The following is a 21,606-nucleotide window of genomic DNA, read 5'->3' on the forward strand; positions in this document are numbered from 1 at the left end:
TCTCCCTTTCTGTCTGTATAGACCTTTCCCCACACCAACTAAGGAGAAAGCCATGGAAGGAAGGCCTTGCCTGAGCAGAAGACCAGCTTGCGGCCTGCCCACTGGGGACCCACAGCCTGTGCTAGGCACACTGTGGGACCTGCATTAGCTCCATTCCCAGGGAGCAGGGTGAAAGCCACTGTGGCCTCCTCCAAAAGACACCCTGTGTTTCTGATGATGGGGCGCGGGGACCTCATACCTCTGCTTCCCACCCCTCATTGTTCAGAGGCCAAGCAGCCAGGGAGATTTAGAAACTGCACCGCAAATTCATACACATCATGTATACTCACAGGTCCTGGGCATGGCCAGGGGTCCTTGAGGGAGGAAGGCACTACTTTCTCATTTGCACAAAGGCCCTCCGGCTGTTGATGTCCTCCCTTGTAGCTCTGGCTTGCCCCTCACAGCAGAGCAGTCCCCCTACCTTCAGGCTTCTCTAGACTGTTAGACCTCAAGATCCTGAGGATACCCCCAGTCCTCCTACTGGAAGTTCCTGTCCCATGTGAGGTCCCCCCACCCTTCCATTGCTCTGGGTGCCCCACCTCCAGGACCTGGCTTAAGGCACAGCTTAGTTCTTCCCTCCCTGAACCCCTCTGTCATTTGTGACCTGGACCTCACTGTCACAGTTTATCCCCAACCTGTTTGGCACCTGCTTGGGCCATGCCCTGGGCTCAGTGCTGGAGAGACAGAGGGGATGAGGTCAACTCATGGTCAGTGGGCCGATGCTGCCTACAAGCCAATGGTCACACATATCAAGCAGGCCCATGGTAGGAGCACTCTGGAAGCTATAGGAGCAGGGGGCAGGGGCTGTAACCCCCACTGGGGGAGCAGTCAAGGAGAACTTCCCAGAGGAGGTGGCACTAAGTGAAGGTATGTCCCTATACATCCAATCTCTGTGACTCATTGCATGCTGAGCTTTGTCCCTATTATTGTAAAGGGAGGCCTTGGCATAGGATGGAGACTGGGCTTGAGTCCCCAGCCTTGGGAAAGGGTATCCAACTAAGCTTCAGTGTCCTTGTCTATGAAATGAGAATGTCAACCTTGTCCTTGTGAGAGAATAGTTGAGGCGGCGTAATGATGCCGGGGCCAGACAGGCTGCCTTCGAATTCCAGCCTTGTCACTAGGAACTATTCCAACCTGAGAAGCTGGCTCACCCCTGACTCAGTGCCCTCATCAGAAACATGGGAGTTACAGCAGAAATCACCTCACAGAGTTGCTGGAAGTATTTAAAACATTTTGATCAGGAAAGGGTTTAGAACAGTGAGGGTGAGCCCGTGGTGAGCCCTATGTATACAGAATATGAATATGCTTATCAGTCCCTGGTACATGTAGGAGCTCAACTCATGTACCAGGACAAACATGACCTTGCACATGTCTCTTCATCCTGCCTGACCTTGATGTCTTTAACTGTCTCCAAAAGGAGAGATGCCAGGCTGGGGCGAAGACCTGTTTGCTGTGCTCCCTGGAGACCGACAGCCAGCCTGGGCCTCAGTTTGTGGAGGGGCAGGCCCATCACCGGGTGGGTGGCCACAGGTACTGCCCTGAACCTATCTCTTCACAGTTGGCACTGTCACTTGAAAGATGGCAAGGGTACTTTTGATCTGATTGCTTTCCTAATCTTTCCCTTCCCTCAACACAGGCTCACCTTGGCTTCAAGCAGATTGCCATCTTCTCCTCAACATAAATATATAAATACAAAACAGTCTGGTTGTTCCTGAAACAGAAGCACCCTAAGGCCCAGCAATTCCACTCCTAGGTATATACCCAAGAGGAATGAAAAAATGTGTCTTCGGCAGCATGGCACAGCCTGCACCACATGGACCCAGCCCCCGCCTCACCCTGTCCCACTGAGCGCTGCAGTGATGACTGGTCCCTTCGGTGTTGGAGGTGGCTGCCTGCTCCCCAAGTCCAGTAAGAATGGGCCTGGGAAGGATGGCAGCTGTAACAAGGTCTGACTTCCTGTGTGGAACAACCTACCAAAGCTGGGGTCCCCAGTGGTCTGGGGTGGGAAGACAGTGCCCAGCCAGACCCCACTCTGCTTTGACCGCAGAATTCCAACCAATGACAGGACAGGAGGGAAGAAAAGGGGGCGACTGAAAGCTGAGAAGCAGGCCCTCCAAGACATTACCCTCTCCATGATCAACCAGTGGGAAGATGAATTCAAGGCTCTCAGGGGAGAAGTGTCCCAACTCAGGGTGCTGGCTGGAGTTTCCCAGCATTACCAGTGGTGCAGAGGGGGTGCTATCTCCGAAAGGCTGACCTTTCCCTGACCTGTCTGTGAGGTTTCCTTCACCTCTGAGACCCAGCTGGGGAAGCAACGAATTTGGAACCACACACACCAACCCCTTCCTGCCCCCAGGCTGGGCTGGTCAGCTGGCCAGCCACCTTCAGCCTCCTGTTGGGGTCAGCAAGCCCACTGGAGTAAGCAAACCTGTCACTATTGGCAAACCTGTTGGTGTCAGCAAACCTCTTAGTATCAGCAAGCCAGTGACAGTCAGCAGGCCCGTGCCAGTCACCAAGACCCTGCTGGTCACTAGGCCTCTGCTGGTCACCAAACACATACCAGTCACCAAGTCTGTGCCCATTATCAAGCCAATGACAGCAAGGCAGTGCCAGTCACCAAAGTGGTGACTGCAAACAAACCGGTGCCAATGACAAAACTTGTGACAGTTATGAAACCTGTGCCAGTCACAAAGCCGGTGATGGTCAGCAGGCCCACTGCCATCAGCAGACACATACCATCCTGCAAAATGGGCTGCTGACCAAGTCTGAGAACAAAACTCCTCATGCCTCAGGAGGGCCAGTGGGAAGAAAAGGGCTGCAGATGGCCTGGACACCTGCCCCTCCCATCCAAGCAGGTGAGGCCAGAGGCTGGAGAGTAGCGCCTGTCCACCACAGGCCAGGACCCTACCTTCCAGCCCAGCACAGACCCCAGTGGTGGCCCCCTTTCTCTGGGCAGCAGGCCTTGGGGGGCAAGGAGGTGCGAGGGTTATGGGCCCTGTGTCCCCATCTGAGGAGGTAGCTGAATGCAAGAAACACAGAAGGAAACAGAAAACACCCAAGAAGTTTATGGGGGAACAGCCATCCATCTCAGGAACCTTTGGACTCAAAGGCCCGGCAAAGGCGGAAGATAAGTCCCCAGGCTACTGTGCCAAGAAGCAGGAGGGGCCAAGCCCCAGAAGAAGATGCTGGCCCTCTGCCGCAAGGAGGTGCGGCGCCAGCCTCAGATGGCCCTGAGGAGTGTGGCAGGAGGCCATCCATGAACAGGCACGGCTGTCTGCCTCACATGCAACATGGTCATAGGAAAGACCCTGTGATACTCAAGAAGCCCATGCAAGTGTATCAGAAGCTGCAAGAGGCCCTCAAGTGCCGGTGCTGCCAGAAGCAGTTCAATTTCAAGACCTGCCTCAACTACTACACTGCACAAGCCAAGCCCTCTGACCCTGAGGCCTCCTCTTTGGGGAGCCAGCAGGAGGAGCGGGAGCAGCTGTGCAAGGTGCTGAAGCAGATGGGGGGCTGCGCTGCCCGGGGAGGGCTGTGAGAACGCCTTCTCCAGCCTTATGGGCCACCAGTACCACCAGTGATGATGCTGCAGAAGCTGCCCTATGAGGTGGACAGCGCCTCATTCCCCTGTATCCACTGCGGCAAGACCTACTGCTCCCAGGTGGGCCATGACCACCACATGCCCTTGGCACACATGGCACCCAGGATGACTGGCCCCCAGAAGGCAGACACAAGGGGGCCTGAGGCTCACTGGCTGGAAGGTGAGAGTCAGCAAGGCACCAGAGAAGTGAGCATGGTGGCTGATAGGTGGGTGGGGCCCGGTCCCCACAATGGCTGCCAAGCCTACCTCTGTCCAGGGTGGGGTAGCTAGCTCCACACCCCCTGCCCTCCAATTCCCCACCCCACACTCCTACCTACTCATCTGTCCAGTGCAGGCAGCCAGCTCCTCTCCTCTCCCTGAAGGTGGCCCTTTCCCTGTGCAGGCTGCTGCCAGGCATACCTGGGCTGGGGCTCCCTGGAGAGGGCCAGTGGCAGCCACAGAAGTGCAATAGGCTGGAGGGACATTCACTGGCCTGGCAGAGTCTGGGACCCTGGAGGGGCAGGAGGAGGGTCTTCGGCTTGGGCTTCGGTGCCATGGGAACAGTGTAGAGCGGCCAGGTGCGTTTTGGCCCTCACCATGTGAGTTGCATGCCCCATCTGCTTCCTCAGGCTCAAGGCTTGGGGGCCCCTGGTCCGGGCTGATGAAGGTACCTGAGCAGCCTCACCTCTCTACCCAACACTGGAACCTCAGCTACCTCCCAAGACAGACCCTGAGTCTGATCGTTGCCATGCTAACCTGACAGTCCATCCCCCCTACTCCCCATCTCTGGTTCCTCTGCTTGTTCTCTACACCTCTCTAGGCCCACTCTCCCCTGTCTTTGTGACCCCTGCTATGCTTGGGTCCATGACCCACTGGCCAGTGTCTGCCCTGGTGGAGGGAAGGTGGCCCCGCTGAGGGGCTCTCCTGGCTCTCTGCCATCCCCAGTGGTGCTCCCTGCTTGGGGCAAGGGAGGGACTCTGCTTTTCCCACTGGCAGGGCTGCAGGAGGGGAAGTTTGAGGCCCCAGCATGGGCTGCCGGCCTGGGAGTGAGGGGCTATATGGAGCATGCTCCAGCTTTGCTGACACTGCTGGCCTGGTTGAGGCAGCCTGACAGGTTAGGGATGGGCCAGTCTGGGGCCTGGGGCCAACGTGGAGCCATGAGCATGTGGGACAGGGAACTGGGCCTGGTTCTGAGGAGTGACCACTGCAGGAAGAAGCCTTCTGTCTGCAGGCCTGGGTTGGCCTGTGACCAGGTTCCCATGGTCACCCTACTCCTTTTTTTACCTGCCCCTTTGTTTCTGGTTGTGTCGCCTTTTGATATGAGAGCTGAAGGCCCTGGGAGGGGGCTTGGCCAAGGTCACAGTGGGTTGATGGAAGCTTGGGGATGTCTTGGCTCCCTTTGCGGCTCTGAGGGCGGCTAGGTCTGCAGGTTGGGCAGGGTTCAGTCTGCAGTCCACGGCACCTGGAGGAGTCGGCCAGCAGCTCTGGCCTCCTCCCTGGGCCCCACCTTCCAGCTGTGGCATTGCCTGGGGGAGAGGGATGCTCGGAGCCACTGGGTTTGAATGGAGGCTGTTTTCCACTGGGGAGTGGGGGTGGGCTGAGGGCTTTACCTTGCCCATCCTGGACGTGAATTTTGATATTTGTCTGTGTCTTCTGGGTGTATAGTGAATGCTGTGACAAGTAACAACCTTTTAAAATTCTTTTTAAAATTTTTTCTTTATTGTTGAAAGTATTACAGATGTCTCCCTTTCCCCCCATTGATCCCCTCCACCCCTCACCCCCCCAACACCACCTTACCCACACTATTGTCTGTGCCATGGGCTATGCATATATGCATATGTTCTTTGGTTAATCTGTTTTTTATACAGAAACTTATAACAATCTGACTCTTTTTTTTTAATCCTCAAAAAAATGGATATTTTTTTCATAGCTTTTCAGAGAGAGAGAGGGAGAGAGAAACATCAGTGTGAGAGAGACATTGATTAGTTGCCTCCTGCATGCTCTCTGACCAGGGCCGGGGGTTGAGCCTGCAACAGAAGTACATGCCCTTGGCCAGAATCAAACCCGGGACCTTCTAGTCCACAGGGTGACGCTCTAACCACTGAGCCAAACTGGCTAGGGCCAATCTGACATGTTGGTACTAAGGGTTTTCTGGTGCCGATGGTGGATCTGGAGGCTGGGCTAGCATCCCTGGGGTCCCTCTCCTACTCAGGGAGGCAGTGTTGACTGGGCACCTCTTTGTCCCCAGCTGCCATCCTCACCCAGCCCCTGGAGAGAAGGGGCTCCAAGCTGGGCTCGGCTCTGCTCACTCTGCAGTAGGGGGAGAGGTTCCCAGGGGCTTTGGGGCCAGGTCACTGCCTGTCTCTGGCTTCTTTGGCCAGGGGCTCTGATCCTGGGCAGCCCTGGCCAGGTGTGTTAAGGAGGGTGTAGAGAAGTAAACTCCTCCCCCACACACACGGGCACTTGGGTATGATACAGTGTCAAAGTCAAGATGGGCAGCATGGGCCTGGCTTTGGGGCAGGAGAGCTTTAAAAAATTATTTTTAATTGATTTTAGAAAGAGAGGGAGACAGACAGAAACATCAATTTGTTGTTCCACTTATTTATGCATTCGTTGGTTACTTCTTGTGTGTGCCCTGACCAAGGATCAAACCCACAATCTTGGCTCGTCTGGACAACACTGTAACCATCTGAGCTACCAGGCCATGGTCAGGAGGGCTTTCTTTCCTCTGTTCTGGGTGTCACTATGGTGTACAGCTGGTAGAGGAGGGGTCAGGCAGCCACTACAAGGGCAGCCTCAGAAGGAGAGTCATGAACAGGTGCTGACAGGAGCCCCAGGTACACTTTCTCTGTCCTTGTCACCAATGTCTGCAGGAGGTTGGACCTCGACAGCTCTGCTGGGGACAGCCGCCCACCCCGGCCTCTCAGGCACTTGGCCCTTAGGAAGCAGCAGAGGCTAGTTTTTGCTGGGAGGTATTTCCAGATTACCTCCCAAAGTCCACACATGGTCCCTGGTGTGGGAACCCTACCTAGATGTGTGGGCAGAGGTGGAGTCCTGGATAACTTAACCCCCTTCTTTGTCTTTAAAGTAGGTGTGGGGGCTGCTGTCAAAAGTAGCTGTTGGGTCAGATCCCTCTTTCCCCTTCTTCCCTCCCTGCTTCCCTGCTGGTGAGTGGCAGTGGCAAGCTGGTCTGCAGAGCCCTTCCAAGGGGGCAGAGCCCTGGATGGCTCAGCAGGATCTGCACACTTCCCACTCTGGTGGGAGCACAGACAGGTAACCACCTGGCCTTGGCTGATGTCTTCAGTGAGAAGGACCAGAGAGGCAGATTCTCAAAGTATGGTGGGCGTAGACTCTGCCTGAGACCCAAGCCCAGGGCACAAGACTGGGTCCCTTTCTGAAGATCTACCTCTGGCCCGGCCCACCCCCATTGCCCTGAGAACATGAAAGGGCTGACTCAAGTGGCTGACCCTTCACATAAAACTAGGATGCACTTCATTTGCTTGTGCAAAGGCAGATGAGGGTGTCTCCTGGTGTGACTGGTGGCCCTTTCAGCCGTAGTCTCCCTCCTTTCCTCTGGTTCAGAAGGGAAAGAACTGGTGCACCCTAAACTGTGGAGGGCTGTCCCTGTGAGCCAAGGTGGGGCTGCTGTCAGCTCACTGGAGAGTCAGAGAAAAGGGGGCCTTAGGGTCAGGATCAGGGGTTTGGCCCAGGACGAGCTGCCGCTGCCATTGTTCCCCTGGTTGCAAGTCTTGTGAGGTCCCGTAGAATTAAGGAGATGTATGCCTGTGGAGGAAGAAGAGGGGGAATGGAAAGACCCAAGCATGCCCCAAAGTCCTTCTTGAAGACTGGGAGTTTAGGGGAGGTCTCAGGGGAGTGTCTCAATAGAATATTCATCAGCTTTTCCAGGTGTGTCCGTTTGGGTCATAGTTTCCACTGATTGGTCAATTCCAGGGCAGGGGGTCATTAGTCATTGCACCTGGTCCTGGTGTCATCTGCCTGGTTTGGCTGCTTTTCTGGGTCTGGAGCTGAAATACAACTGAGGCCTAGATGTTATCTCTAGGGAGGAAAGGTCAGGGGGTGTAAACCACATGATCAGCAAGCCGGTGGGGGGTCTAACCGAATGACCAGTGATAAGCCAGGGCGGGAAAGGCCACCCTGGGGCGAGGTCTTGTGTTAGTTTTGCCCCTTGCTAGGCACCCAGGGCTTTCTGCCCTGGGGACCCGTGTCTGGCTGTAGATTGCTCGGCCAGTTTGCTCAGCTAGCTGTCTCAGTTTCCCCATTCAACTCTCTCCAAGGAATTTTCCTAGCTTCTTACTATCCTGCCTCCATTCCACTTATTTGAAATATCCAAGAATAGGCAAAGCTATAGACAGAAAGTAGATTTGTGGTTTCTTAGGGCTGGGGTGGAAGTGGGGGTCTTGGGGTGGGGCAGATAGGATAATAACTAAAGGATATGGAGTTTCTTTTGCAGGTGATAAAAATGTTCTAAAATTCCACATATCTGTGAATATTCTAAAAGCCATTTGATTAAATACTTTGAATCAATGAGTTACATGGCATGGCATGTAAATTACATCTCAATAAAGCTGTTAAAACAGACAAACAAATAAATAAGGGAACAAAAACAATGCCATTTTTTCTGCTCAGGGGGTTTATTTACGGCTCTCAGGGCGGGGGGACAGAGTTCTGGAGCAGAGGCCCAGCACCAAGGAGTTCTCATGGTGTCCTCCAAGCACCTCTTTATGCTCACGAGCCCCAGACCAACGCACCTCTTTCCCCTTCTGTTACTGTGTGCACCCCACCACTTCTCTGACCATCCTGTTGCGCTTTCTCATGACCCACTGCCTGGGAACCCCTCCTCATTCACTGTTTGATGCCCAAACCCACACATCACCTCCCGTGACCAGCGTCACCCAGAACTCATTGTTTCCTGTAGGGGTTCCTGGGCGTTTTGCTCTTGGGGAATAAGACCGTTTAGTTGTCTCCTCCAGCGGAGCAGAATTTCCTTGAGACTGTCTGTCCCACACCCATCCTGGAACAAACTAGGTGCTAAATAAATGCTTGTTGATTTGAATAACAGGGACTTGAACTGAACCAATGAGTCAAAACCTTCCACCTGAAATGTTCAACCCTGAACTCAGATTCTTTTTTTTTTTACTGACTCATTTCATAAATCCAATTTTTTTGATTACTCAAAAAGTACCCAGTGAACCAGTTTGCATTGGGAAGGAAATCTATGCATTTTCTAAGTGCATTCCGGTTGAACCAGAATACAATTAGAACATGATGTTTTCCATGCTGAAAAGTTCCCAAAGTGGAGAAAGGTCTACGTGGCCTTTGTTTGAGGGACTCCCTTTCCTCACCCCCTCCTAGCCCTGCCTCCCTCCCCAACCTCAAGGTTCCTACCCCTCTGTGAAGCTGGTCCTGACCTCCCTGTGACCTAGAAGCTAAAAAAGGTCACTCCATTTTTCTAATAGGGGACAGGATGGGAGAGGTATGGTCAGGACTGGGCGGGGTGGGAATGTGGATCTTTCACCTCCAGGGTACGAAAAACACCTGCCCAACAAATTCTCTTAAGAAGTTACCATAGAACGGCTTACAGTGTTAGTGCTCTCTGGGGTATTTGCAGAAAGTTTTGGGGAAAGAGTTGTTCATAAAAAAAGCTCACTATTTACAGGCCTATTTTTTGTTTTGTTTTTTAATCACACCTTCTAAATGATAAACTCTAGGTAGAAAAGCCCCCGCCATAGATGTTGTATTGTTTGCAGGGAGCCTCAGACAGGCCCCTGCCCCAGAGATTCTGATTCAGTGGGTCTAATGGGTGGGGAGGGGAGGTCAGCATTTTTAACAAGTCTCTTTGTGATTCTGCTGCTCCGGGTCTTTTGAGAATGATTACTATCGAGCACCCAGCACTTTGTAAGCAATCAGGATTTACTTATGAAAGGGAGGAAACTAGAGAAGGGAGGCACTGATAGCTCACCGAAGTATTTCACAAGATAATCTTTTTCTGCCGGGTACACAGGGGGTGCTTAATAACTGGCTTGTACAGTACAATGAATGAACGCCTGTGCAAGTTGAGGCCTCAGGGCAGGGAGCAGCTTTTCTGTGCCACCCTAGGAGACCCTGTGGAGCCCTTCAAGGGCCCTGTGCTGTGCAGAAACTGTAGCCACTAGCCACATGAGGCTATTTAAATGAAAACTAAAGCTTATTAAATGAAAACGTCCTCAGTTGCACTAGCCCCGTTTGGACAGCTCAATAGTTCAAGGGGCCTGCGGGCTGATGGGCACTGGCCAGGGCTGCCCACTGATGCAGCCTCAAGGGGCAGCGTCTACCTCCAGGCTCCAACAGTGCTTCAGGGCAGTGGAGAGCTTTGGGCATTAAAGTCACTCCCAGCTCAGCTGGAGGGAAAACCTGGTGGTCCAATAAATGGAGTGTTTATCCCTTTAAAAGTTAGACCTATGTTCATTGTTCAAAGCCATGGTTCAATTCTTACACCCCCAAGCAGAATTGAATGCTTTCTTGGTGACCTGTAGGTCCCCTTTGGGAATTGTTATTTCCTTGGCCATGACCTCAGAGTGCTGTGAAGGTGAGCCCCTCTCCCTGTTGCAAACAGACAGCAGAGTTTGGATCTTTTTTTTCTTTTAACAGTACTCCCCCCTCTCCCAGCCTTTCACCTTTTACTCATCCCTGGGCTTGGATATCAGCTCAGGCTAGCCCTTACAATTGTACCTAAAGTAGCCCTAGCCAGTTTCGCTCAGCGGTTAAAGTTGTCGACCTGAGGACTGAAGGGTCCCGGGTTTGATTCGGGCCAAGGGCACGTACCTCGGTTGCAGGCTGGAGCCCCAGCCCCAGGATGCATGAGGGAGGCAACCAATCAGTGTGTCTCTCTCACATCGATGTTTCTCTTTTTCTCTCCCTTCCACCCTCTCTGAAAAGCAATGGAAAAAATATCCTCTGGTTCAGGTTAAAACAAAACAAACAAAACAATACCTAAAGTAGGAGTTCAGAGGTTTTGACTAAAGTCTTACCAATAAATAAAGAACTAGTGTCTGCCTTCCCTCCCTTCCTCCCTTCCTCCTTCCTTCCTTCCTTCCTTCCTTCCTTCCTTCCTTCCTTCCTTCCTTCCTTCCTTCCTTCCTTCCTTCCTTCCTTCCTTCCTTCCTTCCTTCCTTCCTTCCTTCCTTCCTTCCTTCCGATGTCCGTCTCTTTTTCAGCAGGGATTTGACATCTATTTTGGCTGCTCAAAAGTTTTTCTCATTCAAATCCTGGTCCTTTAGGGGTATTTTAGATACTTGGGAGTTTTGACTGGTTGACAGGTCACCACTTGGTTGTCAATACAGTTATCAAAGAGATGAAGTAGCTCCTGCCCCCAAAGCTATTTTACACTACCCACAAGTCCCTTGTGTTTGAAAGTGGTGACCAGACAGACCTAAGACTGTCTCTAACCCCGTGGGCTCCTCCTTTTCTCCCTCCCCAAAGCCACAGGCTCTAAGATTCTCTTTCTATACAATGAGCCACCAACTCCCAACTTTGAAGCCACAGGGGAGAGCTTTGGAGAGCAGTGGGCTCTACCAGAAAGGGGAAAAGGTAACCCAAGTCCCTGAGGGTCAGGCGGGGACTCTCCTATCCTCTGCTCCTGAGGAGTTGTTAGAGGCACACTTTCTCAGAGTCAGCCCTCCCAAGAGTATTTGCATTTTCTAATAAGAACTTGAGAACAGTGTTTAACTTAATAGTCACTCTGAGGGTGGAATGTCATATCTGGGGCCATATTGTTACTGGGGAGACGACGAGACCACAGTTCTTGTCTTCTTGAAGGAAAGATTTCAATCAAGAGACAAAGTGTAGCCCTAGCAGGTTTGGCTCAGTGGCTAGAGTGCCGGCCTGTGGACTGAAGCGTCCCGGGTTCGATTCCTGCCAAGGGCATGTAACTTGGTTGCAGGCTTAATCCCTGTGTTTCTCTCTCTTTCTCCCTTCCACTGTCTCTGAAAAGCAGTGGGAAAAATATACTCAGGTGAGGATAAGAAAAAGAGAGAGACCAAGTGTAGAAAAGAAAGCAAGAATTTATCAACCATAGCAAAAATATACTTAGGATAGTGAAACAAGGAAGAGCATAGACGAAGCAACAGGAGAGCATGGGCGGGGCTGCTCTGGCTCACTGGGAAGTCAGAGAACAGGGGGCCTTGGAGACAGGTCCAGGGGGTTAGCCCAGGACGAGCTGCTGCTGCCCATTGCTCCCCTTGGTTGTGAGTCTCATGGGGTCCCTTAGAGGTTCGGGGATATGAGCCTGTAGGGGAAGAAGAGAGGGAAGGGAATGGTACTAGCATGTTCCCCTGAGGGGGTGGGGGAGAGCACACTGGGACTGTAATTTTCAGGGATTTCAAAAGGTTGGGCGTTTAGGGGAGGTCTTAGGGGCAGATCAACAGCCTATTCATCAGCTTTATGCTAATATACCCGAAATGAGGTTTATTCTCTTAATTTGTTTGTTCTTGGGTGTGGTTGGCAGATGGCACTAATTGATTTCTGTTATCTGTCTCCCTGAGTAGAGTGATTTAAACTATTTACCCTCTGGCTGGGGAGAAGAAATGCAAACCACTTACTCTCAAATGTCCTTGGTTTAGGGAAGATAGGATTTACTGGGTGACTGCAAACTGCTGTTTATCTGTCTCAGTTTCCTTATTCTGCTTGTCCTGGAATTTTCCTAGCTTCAAGTCATGCTATCACAGTATTTATAGGCTGAGTCTGTGGCCCTCTGGCAGCCCTACCAGGCCCTCAGGTGTGGCAGAGGCAGAAAGAAGGGGGCATGGCTCCCCAGGCTCAGGCTGCCCCAGATAGAACCCAGGCCCAGAGCCCACCAGCCTTCTGTCTTCCTTCCCTTGGAAGACAAGAACCAACCATTGATTTCTTCCTGGACATGGCCCGAGAGAGGGGAGCAGCACAAATTCACCCCACCCCCACCTCCACCCTCTGGAGCCTACTGGGCACCCAGTGTGCGGGAGGGTCTAGACCATGTAGGAAGCAGATAGAAGTCACATTCCTGCAGCCTACCCTTGAGGTTCGTAAGGAGTTTTCACAACCCAACATGGCTGTCCAAATGCCTCTACCTGTAACCCTGAAAATTTGGGGGATTTTCGGTCCCCAGGCCTGGTCGAGTTTAGCTGTGCTCTCCTCTATCATCTGGTTTGTTTGGATCACTGGACGGTGCCTTACCCTTCCTTTCCTCCTGGGCTCCTGGAAAAGCCCCCACCGCACAGAATCAAACTGTATATTTCCCTTGTTTATAAAAGTGTCCCATTTTTATTGATTGATTTTAGAGAGAGAAGAAAAGAGAGACAGAGATCAATTTGTTGTCCCACTTTATTTACAAATTCATCGGTTGCTTCTTGTATGTGCCCTAAAGGGAGATCGAACCCGCAACCTTGGTGTATCAGGACAGTGCTCTAACCAACTGAGCTACCAGCCAGGGCCAAATCTGTTCCAAAAAAGTTGACGAGTGAGGCTCAGCTCACCTCTTCATTGTTTGTGCCCGAATATTTTTCTGTCTTGGTTTCCCAATGCTGGTTTTGCCCTTAATTCTCCCAGTCATCACTTAGCAAGGCAGGCAGAATGGAGTTGGCCCTCCAGCCCCCAGGGCCACTGGGGCAGAGCACTGCGGGGTAGGAGGCTGCGCCCCAGGTGCCAGGCAGGCCGACAGCAGCCTCATTCTGAGAACTGGGCTTTCCTCCTGCAGAACCGAGAATGTGCTACAGGAGACATGAGATGGAAGTGTGAGAGCTAAGGGGAGGCCCTAACCCCAAATATTATTTATATTATTTCACACAAACAAAACAGTCCAACAGCTTCTGGCTCTGATAGAAAATAAATTGGCCTTTCTGCAGTTCCTTTTTTCTTCCTTCAACCAAATATGCTCTCTTCTCTTTTCCCCCTCTATGCCGGAAACTCTACTTATGACTTTTAAATGGTCCTAACTGGGGAGAGGAAGTGATTGGCTGGGGAGAGAATTCCACACTCAGTCCCTATCCCACTGGGCTGAGAGTCAATAGAACGGCCCTTTGGGCTCTGGGCGGCAGGAGACCGGACAAGCCACGAAGTATTTATTTTCTGTGGCTTTGCTCAGGCCTCTGCAGACAGAGTTTTTATTGAATCTGGCCCCAAAACTGCTGGGATTAGGCCTTGCTTGGCTACTCAGAGAGAAATAAGTGTTCTCAGGAAAAAAAGCTGCCCTCTCCTGCCCTCCCCTTCTGTCCCCCTTTCCCACTCTCCCCACGTGGTTTCTTTGTTTAAAAGTTTTCCAAAATTTACTTGTACTGAGGAAGAGAGTCATGTTGTTCCGAAAAGCCCAGCATGACTTTTCCAGATCTGTGGTTGGCATTGGTCTCAGGAGCTTCTGCCGTCCCCCAGCTTGAGGAGGGGGGCCCCCAGGAAGGCCTGGCCTCACTGCGGCCTTCCCAGCACCCCAGCACCGAGGCCCTGTGAGGTGGGCAGCGGGGTCACTCTCAGGCCTTCCCCTATAGCTGAGCTCAGAGCAGACCCCAGATCCAGGGGATCCTCAGTCCTAGACAATGCAGCCTCACTGAGATGACAGCTGGGGGTAGGGGGAATGCTGAGGGCCCCAGAGGGTGCAGGCCTTCCCAAGGTCACAGACCCTTGCCTAGGAGGGCCAAGATCAGAATCCGGCAGAGTCGAGCTCCCCAGCTGGGGTTCTGGGCATTCCTGCTGGACCCTGGGGAGTATGCTACCAAGTCCTTAAGGGGGCTCATGAGCCAGTGCCAAAAGCAGGCTCCCTGGCTGTGCCCAGATCTCAGTGTCCTGAGGAGGCCTCTCCTGGCCCCACTGGGACCACTCAGGGGCTGCAGGAGGATGTGTTGTAGGCAGTGGGAACGGCACTGGGTGTTAGTTCGGTGGGGTCAGAGAGGACTTGGGTTCTGGCTAGGAAAGAATTCAGAGTCAAGACTCAAACTATAAGAGAACATTTACTTGGTAAATCACAGAGGTAGAAGAAGCAATTCCTAGAAGAAATGGGCTTAGGAGACAAGTTATAGAGGCAAAGGAAGGGCACTTGGAGCTTGGGAGTGAGGAAGGTAAGGCTAATGCATGTGGAGGTGGGGGAGGGAAGGGGAAGGAAAGAGAAGGGGAATGGGGGGGGGTGCTTCCTGGAGGGAGAGTGCACTGGGGCCTATGTCCTAAGGGTTTTAAGGGAGGAGATTTTAGGGGAGGTCCTAGGGGAAGATTTTAGTAGAATATTAAGCAGTTTTTAGAATATTCAGCAGTTTTCCAGGTGTGTCCTTTCAGGGTTGTGGTCTCCACTGATTGATTGTCGGCGCCAGGGCAGGGGGGGGGGGGGGGGTCATTATCTAATGCAGTTGGTCCTGAGGTCAGCTGTGGCTGGTTTTCTTGTTTTTCTGGGCCTGGAGCTGAAATACAACTGAGGCCTAGATGTTATCTCTAGGGAGGAAAGTTCAGGGGGTCCAAACCACAGGACCAGTGATGATATGCTAGGGGAGGAAAGGCACCCTGGGGGCAAGGTCCCACCCTACAATTGTCCTTTGCTAGGCACCCAGGGCTTTCTATCCTGGTGACCTTCTGTACCTGGCCTAACATCCTTGCTGTGCTCATGTCTGACTGTCTATCACAGGTGGATTTCATCTAGGAGCCACTGTCACCTTACTGGCAGCAGAGGGTGCCAGGCACCCCAGCCCCTGCTGTGCCCCCCACTATTTGCTCTGCTTTTACCAACTTGTCAGTGATGTGATTGCTCTTAAGGCCCCATCTAGCAACCAGGTGGGCTAACTGGTCTGACTCATGATTTATTCACTCAACAAACTGTAAACAAAAGAGCTTCTAGGAGAAGATAGTGCTTTGGGGGCCCAGAGGGGAGTGTCCTGGTTGTTGCTCCCCTGGGGTGCTTGCAAATTGGGGACAGTAGTTAGACCACCACCCAAAGAATGCCTGTGCCCCAACTTTGGCCAGAAGACTCAGGCTGTGGGGCACAGGGCCCTCAGGGAGGAGGGACTGGAACTGGCTCCCACGTTCATATTAGCTTTCGGTGTGCAGGAGAGGGACAGCTCTTCTGGAGGAAGCACCGAGGCCAGTGGAGCATTGCAGAGAGCAGAGACTCACTTGGCATGTTGGGTGGACCAAGGAGCGAATGGGAGACCTCTTTGGACACAAACCAATGATTTGTCATATGGACAAAACCGAGCCGTGCTGGTGAGTCTCAGATTTTTTTGTCTCGTTTCTTTTTCCAAATTTGAATTGTCTGTGTTTCGGGAGGAGGAGCCGGCTTATCGCTGGGGTTTATTGTGGGGCCATTACTAGTGAGCATGCCTGGCTCCAGGGTGGGGGAGATAGGCTGGGGCCGGCCAGCCCAGTCCCTGGAGACCCTCCCTCCTGTCCTGCCAAATTCCTTCCAGCCCAGTGGATAAGATTAGTGGTTTCTGCTTCCCAAAAGCCCCAGCCTAGAATTTTTATCCAGCTCCAGCCTCAGTAATTCGGGTGGGAGGCGAAGCCAGCCTGGGAAGGCTGGGAGCTCAAAGAGCCCAGTGAGGTTCCAGGCCAGGGCAGGGGAGAAGCCCTCATTCAGAGGTGGCCTGGGTGCAGAAATCCTTGATACCACTCTGCAGAGCCTCTGCCCTCCTCCCTGCTTCCAGCCTCAATTACTCTCCACTGTCATAATCCTAAAGACAATTCTAAGCTTGAATATCTGGGTGCTCACAAGCAGTGGGCATGAGGGAGAAAGAGTCAGGGAAGCCAGGTCTGGATGCAGCCTGATAGGCCCCACCCGTCCAGGAACCTTGTCCCAGTCCCCGCTCCCTCTACCCCACGTCCCAACAGTTGCCCTCATGTTGTCATGGCAGCCCCCCCCCCGTTCACACCTATGGCTGGGGACCCTGGTAGCCCCTCACATGCCCTCTGTCTGCCTCTCTGCTCACACAGACCCTACCTGCCTCCCACCAAGTTCAGTCTGAATTTGCAAGGGTTCCCTCCCCCCACCTCCACTACTCTGTGAGCTCAGGGAGGGCTGTATTGCAGAGCACCCTGGGGTGCCACACACAGGCCTGCCTCCAGGTGGATAGGGTGGTTTTTTGTGTGTGCAAGAGGGGTCTCTACCACCCAGCTGCTGGCTCTTGGGACACACACACACACACACACACACACACACACGAATGTCCCTCCTCTCAGCAGTTTAAGAGAGGATGCAGGGCCCAGAATCAATGCTCTGTATCCGTTTGACTGAAATTACTCATGTGGTGCATTTAAACCTCCTGAAGCAGGTGTCAGGAGCCCTGGACCTAGAGCTGACTCGTGCTCGGTGAGCCTGGGAACGTCATCTAACCTCTCTGTAGAGTTCTCATTTCCTACTCCAGGAGATTAGATTAGCCTGTCTCTGCAGGACCTGCTAAGCAAGAGGCTAGGAAGAGGTCGCAGGTCACAGGAGGGTCAAGCCATTGGAGTTCCTCTTGGAAAGGGTGCTAGGGCCACCCTGCCCTGAGGCTGCACGGGATCCTGGTCCTGTCTGCAGTCTCCTGCTTCCCAGCAGATGAAAGTCTCTCCTGATACCCCAGAGGCTCTCCTCCAGGAAGCAGGGCCACACAAGGACTTCTACCCTCCCCCACTTTCTCCTGAGCCCCAACCTGCAATGCCTGCGGGCCTCCCAAACTTGCAGTGACCTCAGGGGACTTGCCCCCCTCTATGCTCTGATTTAACCCAAGGACAGGGGTAGGCTGAGAAGCCTTCAGACAGTCCTCCACCTTCCTGATGCTGGAGGGGGTTTCAGGATTAATTTGTGGGCCATCTCGGGAGCCCAAACAGGGTGGTTTTCTGGAAGATCTGGGGTTGCCTGGAGGCTTCCCCAAAGGCAAAGGAGAGGGAGGTCCCAAGTGGATTTTGCTGAGTCAAGACTTGGGGCTCAGGGTGGGACGGGGCAGCCCTTCCTGGAGTAGACAATGCCCAGGCCTTTGAGGGTGTTGAGTTCTTGCAGGGCGGCCACTCCTCCGAGTCCAGCCTTTTCTCTGGGTTCTGTTCCAGCTACTGACCTGCAACATGCACAGAGCCCCACCCCTGGCTTCTGCTTTCCCTAGATCAGTGCTTTTCCACCTGGCAGGGTTGAATCAAGAGCTTTGACAACACTGGTGTCCCAGGCCCACAGCAGAGACTGATTCCATATGTGAGCAACTCTGCCTCAGAGCCTAAACTGTCTCCAGGTGAAAGGCACTTTCTCTAGCATGCCTCCCCCTCCTCCACTCCCGCCAGAGGGTACATTGCTTCCCTGACTGTTGACACACCTGGTCTCTCCTGCTGGTGAGGGGCAGCCACCTTACCTGGCCACCTGGCCAGCACTGGCTGGACAATCCCCCCACCTGCCATTATCCAGACATCAACTCCCTGGCAGGAAGACGTGTGGGTGGTGATGGGTGGCAGCCGCTGGGCAGGACCAGTTCTACAGGCCGGACCAGTCTGGGGTGCCTGCATCTCCACTGACCCTGCCTGGCCATGACCTCCAGCCTCACCTTGTCATCATTCAGTGGTCATGTCTCAGGCCCTCCCACTGGGGACTTCATGGTGATGTTGATGCCGTGGACAATTCCCTCCTCTGGGTCCTGCCTTGGCTTCTGAAATGTCCCCTCCCTAGGTTCTTTCGATGGACACTTCAGTCTCCCCTGCCCCTCACCCTGAATGCAGAGCTCCTGGGGCCTGTCCTCACTCCAACTGTCCCAGGAGTGACTTATTCCAAACTTTCCAATGCTATCTGTACCCCAACTCTTATCTCCAACCTGGACCTCTCTTCTGAGTTCCAGACCCCTACATCTAGCTGCTCACTGAACCTGTCCCCAGTGTCCCATGGACACATCCAACCGTTCACACCCAAGCTGCTCCTCCCCTAGCCTCCCTCTTTAGAAAGAACCGCTTCACCCACCGTTTCCTGGACTCCTTCCTGTCCCACCCCCCAATGAAGCTCCCACTTTATTTCATCACCTACATCTCCAATCCATCTGCTTCTCCCCACTTCCCTCCACCTGGTTCAGGCCACCCTCATGTCTTACCCAGACCCTACGACAATCTCTCTTTTTTTTTTTAACCCTCACCCAAGGATATATTTTCCATTGCTTTTTCAGAGAGTGGAAGGGAGAGAGAGAGAAAGAGAGAGAGGGAGACATTGGCGTGAGAGAGACACATCAATTGGTTGCCTCCCGCACGCACCCTGACTGGGGCCAGAGATCGAGTCTGCAACCGAGGTACATGCCCTTGGCCAGAATGGGACCCAGGACCCTTCACTCCACAGGCTGACACTAACCACTGACCCAAACCGGCTAGGTCTCTATAGCAAGCTCTTAACTGAATTTCCTGCTCCCTCTCATCCCCCTTCAAACCTTCCTCCACACACAACCATTAGGAAGTTTGAAACCTAGAAGCCAGCATATGCCACTTCTCTGTCTAACACCCCCCAGGGCTCCCCGCTGCTCTTAGGACAAAGTCCTCATTAAGGCAGTTGGCCCCTTCATTCCAAGCCCTGTCTGCTCTTATCTACTCCTTCCAACCCTTTCCCCCACCCCTCCACCCGCATTCCAGCCATTCTGTCTCCTTAGAGTTCTCCAAAGTTCTGTGGTTGACACTTCCGAGACATCACACCTGCTCTGAAATGCCCTCCCCACCTTAACCCACTGAACTCTTATTCATTCCTCAAAACCTTATTTGAGTGCCATTTCCCCTCAGAAGCCTTCTGGGACCTCCTGGTCTATTTGCAGAGTGTCTTGGCGTTTCAATGTGGAGCCCATCTTTTGCTCTGGCTTTCAAGGTGGTTACTCTTCCTGTGATGACCATGGGGAATTTGGGGCCCTGAGAGGGGATCACAGAATGTTCACACGAAGGGTGAGAGACCATTACACATCCCTTGTGGTAGGCAGCCTGCACCGGGTGGGTACTTGTCAGACTTTTGTGGGATGCAGCCAGCAGAGCCTGCAGGGTGAGCGTGGCCCATGGGTCTTGGGTGAGGACTAGTAAGGAGGCTTCTCCAGTAAGAAGCAGAGCTCACCATGAGAGGGCTTTCCGGAGAGATGCTCGTGTTGCTAGGGTTTGGGTTACACGGTGTATTCTCTTGTCAAAACTCAGCAAATGTACACTTAATATTTGTGCACTTCATTGTATATGTATATTTGATATCAGAAGAAAACATACTTTAAACGAATATTGCGCTCTAGCAAACAGTGTACACGCTGGAGTATTAGGGGGAAGTGAACTGATGTCTGCAATTTACTTTGCAATGTGTCCTGAAAAGTCAGGAACAGATGGAAAGGATGAGAGACAGGTTACAAAGCTCGTACAGTAACCTGTTAATGGAGGGTCTACATGGTGGGGAAACAGTTATACCTGTAAAATGCTTTTAACTTTGCTATATGTTTGAAATTCTAAAAATAATTTCATAATTAAATGCTGGCGGAGAAAGCAGAGGCGCGGGGCCTGAGCCAAATGCAGAGGGACTCAATGAGAGTCAGCCCCGCTCCTCTCCAAAGGGCCCGAGGCTGTGAGGTTTTGGGTTTGAATTTACACCAGCGGCACAAGTTGGATTTGCTTGATCAGGGATTTTCAACAAATCCCTCGGGTGTCCTCACAGAATCCGGGGTTAAGGACTAGGGGACTTGATGTGGCATTGCCCCCGATGCTGCCCACAGCTCCCAGGAGAGGGCTCTTTTAATGTGACTTTTCTGCTCCAGGGGTGCCAGTTACCCAGCAGGCTTCTCTGTGTCCTCTGGTCCCCAGGGCACTCAGCTCCCTGGGGTGGGGGTGACAGCAGATTTGTCCGTGCCTCCCCAGCACTTGGCCTGCCATGTGGTGGGGCCTCAGAGCCGTCTGCTGGTGAGGGAGCGCTCTTGGCAATTTCATGTGACCCAGCGGATTCAGCAGCCCAGGGCTCTGACAGCATGCGGAGCCAAAGGAGACCCCAGCCCCCAACAGCTGCCAGTAGAGACACCCTAAAATTGCTTCCCTAGTGGGTGCGGGATGTAGTTAGTGCTGAGGGTCCTTCCGTACTATGTCAGGGTGGAGCTTGCCCCTACTTCTACTTCCACCTGACACTTTCCAGCCTCTGCACCTTTACGCACCCAGCACCCCCACCTGCAATGCCTCTTCCACCGGCCCTGCCCATCTGAACCGCAGGGCTCTCAGCCTCCCTAGGCCAGGGCCACACTGCTTCCTTTGACTCGTCCATCGGTTACCTAGCACCCAACAGTATTATTAATTATTCAGCATTACCAATGGCTTCTTTTTGTGTGTGCAGCTGAGCTCCCAAGGTCTGCCTGTTACCCACACCCCCATCCCTCCCCCAGGGCTTAGCAATGACCAAGAAGGACAGACAGACACTCTACCGAGTGAACCTTCAGGGACAAGGTTTTGGTCCTAGGTCCAGAGTAGGAGCCATTTTTATGAATGAAGCATCTGAATTGAAAGCTGCCAACATGAAGACGGGAGCAATGCCACAGGCACGCTGCTCACTGGCCCTCCAGCTAGAGAAGTGTGGGCCGTGGTAGGCGGGTCCCCAGTTCCTGTTTCTCCAGAACCTCATCTTCAGCATCTCCTCACCCGGAGGGGGTCTCATATTTGCACTCCCCCCCATCTCTTCCCGAGCAGCCTTCTGTAAAGTGATCTTTCTATATTTACTTAAACTTCTATTTAAAGAGGAATTCCTCATAATTACTCAGCTGCAGAGAGCTGACACTGTTTGGCTCTGTTTATTTAGTTTCTCCTAGTGATTGGCAAAATGTCCTCAGTGGCTTTGAAGAGCAGATATAGACGAATGACCTGTTGGTCGTAAAATAAAGTATGATGTTCTTTCTGTCCTCATGGGAAATGGCATGTGGAGGGGACATGCCTCGCCATCCCATCCCATAAAAATGCAGAATCCAGTCACTTCTGAGGCTGGATTAATGGAGCAGTTTTGTAATTTTCAAAAGGCCCCGGTATCATCTGATGTGAACACATGTGTGTATATAGTG

The 21,606-nt window shown here is 52.8% G+C and overlaps 1 pseudogene across 1 annotated transcript in view; it reads left to right on the forward strand.

Moving 5' to 3' along the window:
- Positions 1–1,685: 1,685 nt before the first annotated feature.
- LOC107546661 (zinc finger protein 512B-like) overlaps positions 1,686–21,606 on the forward strand; it is a 61,974-nt pseudogene continuing 42,053 nt past the window's right edge. Inside the window, exons 1-2 of the transcript XR_015714829.1 lie at positions 1,686–3,800; positions 15,671–15,826. The product of XR_015714829.1 is annotated as a zinc finger protein 512B-like (transcript). The remainder of the gene's footprint in view (positions 3,801–15,670; positions 15,827–21,606) is intronic.

Source organism: Miniopterus natalensis, chromosome 7, assembly GCF_054644295.1.
Source record: "Miniopterus natalensis isolate mMinNat1 chromosome 7, mMinNat1.hap1, whole genome shotgun sequence".
Classification (NCBI taxonomy): Eukaryota; Metazoa; Chordata; class Mammalia; order Chiroptera; family Miniopteridae; genus Miniopterus; species Miniopterus natalensis.